Below are 10,230 nucleotides of genomic sequence, written 5' to 3' on the forward strand. Positions count from 1 at the left end.
AAGCTTGATTCAGAATCATGGCCTCAGATATAAGAATTGGGTTTAATCCAAACTCAGTCCAACATTCATCCCCCAAAAATAAAAGAAAAAAAATTCAGTCCAACCAGCCGGACCAGATATCAGAGAGGGAAGAGATGGGCAAGGATGAAAGGAACCAAGTGCAAAGCCTCTAAAGCCTTTCTCCCTGTAACTAAAGGATCTTACTGCATCTTGTTGCAGGTCTTCGCAACCGGCAACAGCGTTCATACTGTTACCTTTTTGGTCCTTTCTTCACCAATAAAGCAGGCACGGTAATACCCCCTAGCCTTCCTAACACTTCATATCCTAATAAATTCCCACTTTATGTTGTATGAACGTTGGACAAATCCTCCTATGCCTATAGATCCCAAATTTCTTACCAAAGATTTAAATTTGTCATGCAACTAATAAATAAAACAAACTGCGACCGAAGTTCCCTAATTCGAATAGGATGTTATAACTCCTATTTTAAGTATGTTTTTGGTTTTCGTATCTTTTCTATTTTGGTTTCCTATCATGTGTTAGACTAGTCTCCTAATCAATCTAGGATTAAGACTAGTTTCCTAATCAGTCTAGGATTAGTTTTTCTACTCCTATTTCTTTTTGTAGTTCTTTTCCTACTCGGAATATGATTTCCTCAAATTATAAGTATAGTACCCCATTGGGGCCTATGAATACATCATAATTTTTGAACAATCATCTCTCAAAATTACAACATCGTATCAGAGAATGTACCGACCGGGACACACTGAATTGCAGATCTGAAGCACTTATCCATGATTGGAATTGGTGGTTCTTCTTTTTCTTCGGCAACAATCTTTCTCTATTTCCATGGCTGCTGCTATTATTACGGCAGCTCTGTCTGCCTGAATTCTGAAGTTAAATATGAGAAGACGATCATCTGTCACCACGGGGGGGACATTGCGAGAGCTTGTGCGATTTGCAAGTAGCAAATTTCTGATTAAAAAATAGCGTGTGAGAGATAACTTGCTGAAACTCTTTAGTTTCTTTATTATGTTCAGTTAGTGTTATTTAAAAAGGGAAACAAGTAAAAGGGAATGGGTCTATGAAGTCTTTGGAGACGTTAAAAAAATAATAATAAATAAAATTAATAAAAGGAGCTCTTGATGCTGATGTCATCAGAGACGTTCAGGCACTCTGGGGGGGGGGGGGAACAAAAGGGGAGCACTGATGACACAAGTTATCTTAACTAATGCTAGTTGGAAAAGAAGATATAAAAAAAACACAAAGAAAAGAAGGAAAAGAGATGTCTGCATCTGACACAATTAAAAAAAAAATCTTTCTTTTAATTAGTTGGAGGTTTGGCTGATTGATTCATTCTATTATGAGGCATATTATTTAACTAGATTTCCCTCTAAAAATAATTCTCCAAGACCTGCACAGAACCTAATCTCTATTACCCTTGGAGATATGTCTCTTACCTTGCCAATTTTTCCCTTTTGAGACCTAACCTTGCAGCAGATCTAAAGTTTTATTTTTCCTGTTGTACGGTTGTACCTTAGCAGTTGTTACCCCCATTATAATGTTTTAAAGGTTGTTGTTACTGTTTTAAAGGTTGTTGTTACTAATAGTCCAAGAATTTTCTCTTGTTTGCCCAAGATACCTACCATAAATTGGTTTTAGTCACCCAAATAGCTCAGTAGGATTTGCTACATTAAATTAAATTGGAGAAAAGATGACTACATCAAATCAACTACTACCAAAGACCCCAAGTGTACAAAAACTAAAGGCCCACATAAGGACTGATTACCAACCTCTTGGTTCCCCTCTTACAATCCTGGATGGTTCAAATCACTTAATGTGGTCAAGGTTTGCCTACAACAGAAAACTACTAGGACATATCACAGGAACTGCTATAAAACCAAAAAACCCTAGATCAGCACATGATTCTCTGGTAATAGCATTCCTAATTAGATCCATGAAACTAGAGTTGCATCAAGATTCCTTCTTTTAGACATTGTCCTGCTAGTATTTGGACTGCTACACAAAAGACTTGTAGGAAAGTTAGGAATAGGGCTCAGGTTTATAAGCTTCATAAACAAGTTTATGAAACAAAACAGAAAGACATGACCCTCTCTCAATACTACAACACCCTTAGCACACTATGGCAGAAGATTAACCATTATAACACATTCCAACCGAATAATACAGATGATACTACAGCCTATTGTAAGCACCTTGATGAGACCCGAGTATATGATTTCCTAACAGGACTTAATGTTGAATATGACCTATTTGACTTCAAATTCCTCAGTCAAGATCCCATTCCTACCTTGAGGAATCATATGGTTTTGTTCAGACTGAAGACTATTGACATGCTACAATGCTCCCTTCTTCCACACCTGATAGGTCAACCCTTCAGATCCAGACCAGAAATAGTAAAGAGGCACCTAAGGAAGTTAACAAATGTGAACATTGTGGTAAACCCATGGCATATAAAAGATAAGTGTCGGAAACTACACAGGAAGCCCGTAGACTTTAAAGCAAAAAAGAAAGGTTGGCCATGGAAAGAACAGGGGAAAGAGTAAGACCGATCAAACTGAAGTGATCCACAAATCCACTAAAGCCACATGATCTCAAAGCTCTCCAATGAGAAACTGCAAGCTCTCCGACTACAAGTTGCCCCCACTTCCAATACATTCACAACTGCCTCTGCAACTTCCAGTAATTATCAAGACCATTCAAGATCTGATAACAGAGAGGGCAATTGGCCATGGCAGGGTGTAGAATGGTCTCTACTTGCTTGAGAATATGGCTCCTGCTATTGCTGCAACCTCTTCACCAAGGGTTTATCTGGACAGTTGTTTCTTCTTGTTTTGACCAAGTTGGGCATGTGTGATATTTATGCCCCAACTTGAGGGGAAGTGTTGTGAGGACTGAGATTTCCTAATTGGACTAGGACTCTATCTTTAAAACTTCTATTTTAATTATGCTTTTGGTTTTCATTTCTTTTCTATTTTGGTTTCCTTTTCTTTTCTATTTTGGTTTCCTATTCAGCGTTAACCTAGTTTCCTAACCAGTCTAGGATTAGTTTTCCTATTCTTACTTGTATATATCTTTCTTTTCGTACTAAGAGTAGGACTTACTCAGATTTAACAACAAATACACCATTGGGGCCTGTGAATAGCAATAATCTCTCAAAATTACAACACAAATCTATCTGAGCTCCATTAATCCCCTGCCTCTCCAATTCACCATAATTCATCCCGCAGTTTTGTTCAACAGTCCATTTTGAGCACCCAACACTCTCTAGAAAATAACAAATAAATAGAAAGGGAAAGGCCTTGAGGAGTGACGCATGTTTACAACTTGTTAACACCCCAGAGAGGAGCAGATTCACTCAATTATCAAAATGAGGCATGAATCTTGACTCTTGAATCAAGTGCCAAAAAGCTGTTTGCCAGTTCATATCACATTTAAAGCCACCAGTTTTCACACAAGTAACTTGTTGAAGAACTGTTAGCAGTCTTCATACCGAAGTGTTATTTTGCTAGAACTTGTCTCACTGAGAGCAAGGTAGAGATTGGCAGCCTCATATACAACATACATGACCTCACGCATAAATACAACAGTTCAGCAGAACTAGAACTTTCGATATAAATTATACAATATGCCCACCTTACAAGGACAACACATCTCAAGCATGCATTGATCATTTAATATCCTTAACAAAGTAAATCCATCCACAAAGAAAACAAATCTGTTACTGCAGGAGTTTCAACAGTTTTTATTTTCCCATAAACATCACATTCAGCATGCTTCGAGTTTCAGTAGGGCCTAAGATGTCACTTCATGCATTAACACTCTTAAAATAGTTTATGACTCCCATCCTTTTTTTATCATAGAAGGTCCTATTTTTAAGCTAAAGGATCATTGTTAGAATATCAGGTACTGTGATCAAGTCAGTAAGAAAGAAGAAAGATGAGAAAAAATAGGAAAAAGGGGGAAGATACAAGTCATCCAAGAAGGTAGGAGACCTGTGGCTAGAGTATATGATCCTCTACAACAGATAGTCTCCACTTTTTTATAATATTCATTCACTTAAAACAAACTATAATACACCTGTGTTCACATTACTCTGATAACCCTAGTAAATACAACTATAGCCTTAAGGAATGGAATGGACAAAGCTGCCCTAAACATAACACTCCCCCTCAAGCTGGGAGCATATATATATCATCCATGCTCAGCTGGTTATAATAATAACGGAAACTAGGAGCAAAGCAAGCCACGAACAAGTCAACCAGTTTATCCGAAAGAAGGAACAAAAGGAGTCTTGATTAGCTTCTTCAAGACTGCATTATAAACAATGCCAGTATGCTTGGTTCTCTCATGAAAGACAGGATTATTAGCAATTTAGACGGCTCCTTGGTTTTCTCAACATCTTCATAGGAGTAGGCACAGGACAACTCATCTCAAGCAATATTGACCAAACCCACATTAATTCAGTAGAAGTATGAGCAATGGCTCCATGTTCTGCCTCAGCATTGGACTCAGCAACATTTGCTTCTTACTACGCCATGTAACTGGGTTACCTCCAGAAAATGTACAATACCTTTGATAGACTGACGAACACTAGCCAACCCAGCCAAATTTGCATCAGAGAAATCCACAAATTCCATATGCTTATTGGGAGGATAAATAAGCCCCTAACCTGTGAATCTGAACAGCAGCATAGGGGATTGCATAAACTGAGTACTCTTAACAGCAAAATATATGTCTAGCCCTGTAACTGTGAGATATATGAACTTCCTCCCCAGGCTTCTAATGAGGTTCCACAGGAATATCAACAAGGTTTGAAGAAAGTATGCCTATGTTGGACAAAAGATCCCAAATGTATTTCCTTTAAGACAGTTTGATTTCCTTTTAACTTCTAATAATAACTTGAATCCCAAGAAAATAGCACAATTCACCAAGTCCTTCTGAAAATGCCGTTGCAACCACTCTTTTACTTGATAATACTAGCTTCATCAATACTAGAGGCAACAATATCACCCATATAGACCACCACCAAGACAACTAACTTCTCCACTTGACAACAAATTATCATTCAATGGTCTGAATAACTAACAGAAGTCACGCATCCATGTCATAGGTAGTACTAAACTTCTTGGACAAGCTTAAGGAGATTGCAACTGCTTCAATCCAAATATTCCCTTACAGTGATTGGTTCAATCCATAAATTGCCTTACTGTTGAGAAAGTTGATTGGGGTAGGATAGTTTGGATTGATCAGTGTGATCCTAAGCCCTTTATTTATAATAAAGTGAAAAGAGCACTATTACACAAATACTCTTACTTGGGCAACAGGAAATAGAAAATTACATGAACCAAAACTCCTAATATAATTGAACTCCTAATATAATTGAACTCCTAATAGAACTCAACCAACTCTCCCCCTCAAATTGAGGCAGAGATATTAGTCATGCCCAACTTGCCTACAATAGGAAGGAAATCTCCTTCCTTCAAACCCTTAGTGAAAACATCAACCACTTGGTCTTCAGACCTCGCAAAAGGCATGCAAATCAGCCCTTGTTCTAGCTTTCCTTTGACAAAAAATCCGTCAATTTCAATGTGTTTAATTCAATCATGTTGCACAGAATTATTGGCAATACTAATAGCAGCCTTGTTGTCACAATACAGCATCATTCAATTTGGAACTAGAACTCCAATATCTTCTAGCAGACCTTTCAACCATAATAGCTCACAAACTCCATGAACCATAGCTCTATATTCAACATCGCTCTCGAACCTTTTTAAGGGTACCAAAAGAAAGTGACTCCCCAAGAGCTCTGGCGCCCTAGGCCGGACTCACTATGGCTTTTTGAGAGCAGCAAGAAGGTTGATAACGCATACCAAGTGATCTCAATCCTCCATGCTATAGTGCAACACACGAGAAGGTTGTGGTACTCGAGGGCACCTTTTTGGTGCCCATCTCAAGTGAAGTATGCATCAAATCTCATTTCTCAGGCTGGTTGGCCCTCAGATGTATCCCAACAAAAGAGTGGCTTTTGCTGTCATAGTAGGGGTCATCACCCAACATATCACCTTGGGAGAGTCACATGGATAAAGCTACCACATTATGCTTCTTACTCCTCTAAGTAACTAGATTACCTCCAATAAAAGGTACAGTAACCTGAAATTGACATCCTCTCAGGAGACCCAGCCCAATCTACATCAGTGTATCCTTAGATTATCAGTGTATGCTTTGCCAGGAGTTACTTTCAAATACTGCACAGCATTCTGGTAATGGCCTTCATATAAGCAGAATATGGATCATATATGAATTGGCTAACTATCCCCATGGCATAAGCAATGTCTAACCTAGTGTGGGACAACTAAATAAGCTTCCCTATCAGCTTTTGATTCTTCCTTTGTCCATTGGTTCTCCCTCCTTAAATTTAGCTCCAGCCTCAATAGGGGTATCAATTGCTTTACACCCCAACATTCTCACTTTTAATAATAAATCTAAAACATATTTCCTCTGGGATAGGTACATACCCTTCTTTGTTCGAGCCAACTCAATACTTAGGAAGTATTGTAACTTCCCTAGTTCTTTAAATGTCAAGCTCTTTGCCAAGAAAGTCCTTCTACCTTTGTATTTCCTCACCATCATTCCCAGTGATGATAAAATCGTCCACATAAACAATAAGAAGTGTGATATTGATATTTGACTCTTACCAAACAGTGTATGATCAACATTGTTTTGCTTGTACCGAATAGAGGTCATTGCCTTCTAAAGGCATCCAAACCAACATCTAGGAGACTATTTCAACTCCTAAATTCACCACTCCAATTGACAAACTTTCCCTGCAATATTGTCATCAAAGAAACCATGTGGGTTCTCCATATAGACTTCCTCTTCTAACTCCCCATGCAAGAAGGCATTTTTTATATCTAATTGGTGCAAGTTCCGGTCCTTGTTCACAACTACAGAAAACAAAACTCTAATAGTGTTTAGTTTCACAACAAGGGTAAAAGCCTCTTGATAATCAATCCCATAGGTTTGGGTAAACCCCTTTGCAACTATGTTTGGGCTTCAACTTGTTAATCGATTCATCTATATTTTGTTTAACCACAACCACCCATTTACAGCCCACGGGTTTTTTTCGTGGAGGAAGTGTAACCAGCTCCCAAGTATCATTTTTCGTTATTGTCTGCATTTCCTCTACCATAGCTTCCTTCCATCTCATATCAACATAGGCTTTCTACCAAATTTTAAGAACAGAAACAGATGATAGAGAGGATATAAAAGCATGGTAAGAGTCAGACAAAGAGTCATAAGAAACATATTTAGCTATGGAATGCTGAGTACAAGATCTAACTCCTTTTCTAACAGCAATAGAAAGGTCAGAAGAAGATACCTCAAAGGGAACAGTAGAATATGATCCTGAAGCAAGGGACTGAAATGGTAACATGTCACTGTTCTCCACTTGTTTTGCCCTATTGTAATTCTTCCTCTAATAAGTCTACACCTCCTTATTCTGGTCAATCTTGTTTTGAAAGACCTGAATAGTGTGCCTCACAGGAGTGGTTCCTCCTAACTAGGTTCTTCACATGGTTCAAAAAATGGAGACGGAGAACTAGAGTCCTCAAGTATACTGGTTGAAGTCTCCCCCTAGTCAGGAAACTCTTCCAGAACTCCTAAGTTGTGTTGTGGTGGTGTGTGGGAATTTATGCGTGTGGTAGGAAGGTCTAAAGTTGGAAAGAACACCTCTCATCTAGGACTCTCTCCCTAGAGAGGTGTATAGTAAAGACAAGACTCATTAAAATTTACGTCCATAGACACAATGGTTTTCCTGGAAGGAGGGTGATAACATTTGTACCCCTTAAAAGTAACAGAATACCCTGGAAATATGCAGTATAGGTTGCAGGGAGCCAGCTTACTCTGTTGGGTTGTGATTTTGGCATAACACACACATATCTAAAAACCTTTGCGGGAATAACAAAGGAAAAGTCTCCCTAGAGCATTGTGTGTTCGAAAAACAGAAGAGAGTCAATTTCAGTATTGCTACTCATAAGACCAAAGGAACTCTGAACTACATCCATTCAGATCAATGGGGGCCATCCAAGGTTCCTTCAATGGGGACGGTTGTCAAGTATTTACTTACCTTTATTGATGATTATTCTAGGAAGGTCTAAGTCTATTTCTTGAAGCACAAAAATGAAGTATTTGTTACTTTCAAGCAATGGAAGATTTTGATTGAGAAGCAGACTGGGAAGCAAATTAAAAGATTGAAAATAGACAATGGCCTAGAATTCCATGAAGAAGACTTTAATGAGTTTTGTAAGAATGAGGAAATTTCAAGACACCATTAAGTTGTGAAGCACCTCAAAAAATGGAGTTGCAGAGCGTACGAATAGAACCTTGTTAAAAAAGGAAGGTGCATGTTATCAAATGCAGACTTGGCAAAGAGTTTTGGCGAAAGCAATAAACACCAGCAGGATGGTTGGCGAATAGGTGTCCCTGCACAGCTATTGAGTGTATAACTCCAGAGGAGGTATGGACAAGTACACCAACTGATTACAGTAATTTAAAAGTTTTTGGATATCCTACTTGCATATGTGAATGATGGAAAATTGGAGCCTAGGGCTAAAAAGTGTATTTTTCTTGGATATGGATCTGGAGTTAAGTTTCAAGTTATGGTGTCCTAATCCACATGATCCTAAATTTATTATTAATAGAGGTGTAACTTTTGATGAGTCTGCTACGTTGAATTCTAGGAAAGAAACTCATATTTAGAGTGATGAAAGTCAAAAAATTCTAAGGAGAAGGTGGAGTTTAAAGTAGATGTCAATCTTCAAAGAAAGCACAATCAACTTCAATTCAGCCGCCCACTTTTACTAAAGAAGAAGGTGCTCCAGGGAATCAAGAAGAAAAGGAGTACAACATTGCTAAAAATAGGCCAAACAGGAGTATTAGGGCACCTCAAAAATATGGGCATGCTAAAACTATTGCTTATGCATTATATGTTGCAGATACAATTGATAACAGTGAACCTGCAATATATTCAAAAGTTATTTCTTCAGTTGATTCTTCAAAGTGGTTGTTGGTCATAAATAAGAGATTGAGTCTCTTCATAAAATCAGACATGGGAGCTTGTAAAGCTGCCTAAAGGGAAGAAAATTGTTGGTTGCAAATGGGCCTACAAGAATAAAGAACCCACCACAAGTGATGGAGATGCTAGATACAAGGCACGGTTGGCTGCACAAGGTTACAGTCAGATACAATGTGTTAACTTAAACTACGTATTTTCACCTATTGCTAAGCATAGTTCCATTCGTGTTCTGCTTGCTTTAACTGCTATGCCTAATTTGGAGGTGGAGCAACTTGATGTGAAAACTTCATTCTTACATAATGAACAAGAAGCATAGATTTATATGCATCAACCTGAGGATTTTGTAATAGAAGAAAAGGAGGACTAAGCTTACTTGTTGAAAAGTTCTTATATGGTTTGAAGCAGTCTCCTAGGCCAGGTATAAGAGGGTTGATTCTATCATAGCTACTTTAGGTTACAGTAAGTGTAAGTATGACTGTTGTGTATACTTCAGAAGACTTTTTGATGGTTCATTCATATATTTGCTATTATATATTAACGATATGTTGATTGTTGATAAAGATATGGATGAGATCACCAGGTTGAAGCAACAGTTAAGCATTGAATTTGAGATGAAAGACTTGTGGCAGTAAGAAAGATTCTTGGCATGGAAATCAACAAGGATAGGAAGGCCGGGAATAGATGGCTATCTCAACAGAAATACATGGAGAAGGTATTGGAGCGTCTTGGAATGAAAGATGCAAAACCTGTTAGCACTCCAATTGCAACTCATTTAAATTTTCAATTGCTCTATCACCTCAGACAGATGAAGAGGTGAGTTACATATCACATGTTCCATACTCTTGTGCAGTTGGTTCCATCATGTATGCTATGGTGTGCACTCAACCTGACATTTCACAAGCAGTCAGTATGGTGAGTAGATATTTATCATGTCCAGGTAAAACTCATTGGGAAGCAATGAAATGGATTCTTAGGTATCAAGGGGGACCTCTAGTATGTGCCTGGAGTTTGGGAGGAACGGTGACAGATTTACAGGTTACGTTGATTCATATTATACAATTGATATTAACAAAAGAAGATCACTCACAGGCTATGTGTTTACCTTGGGAAGTTGCACGATCAGTTGGAAGGTT

The sequence above is a fragment of the Hakea prostrata genome, chromosome 1 (genome assembly GCF_041222555.1).
Source record: "Hakea prostrata isolate BN-2017 chromosome 1, UWA_Hpros_2, whole genome shotgun sequence".
Taxonomy (NCBI): Eukaryota; Viridiplantae; Streptophyta; class Magnoliopsida; order Proteales; family Proteaceae; genus Hakea; species Hakea prostrata.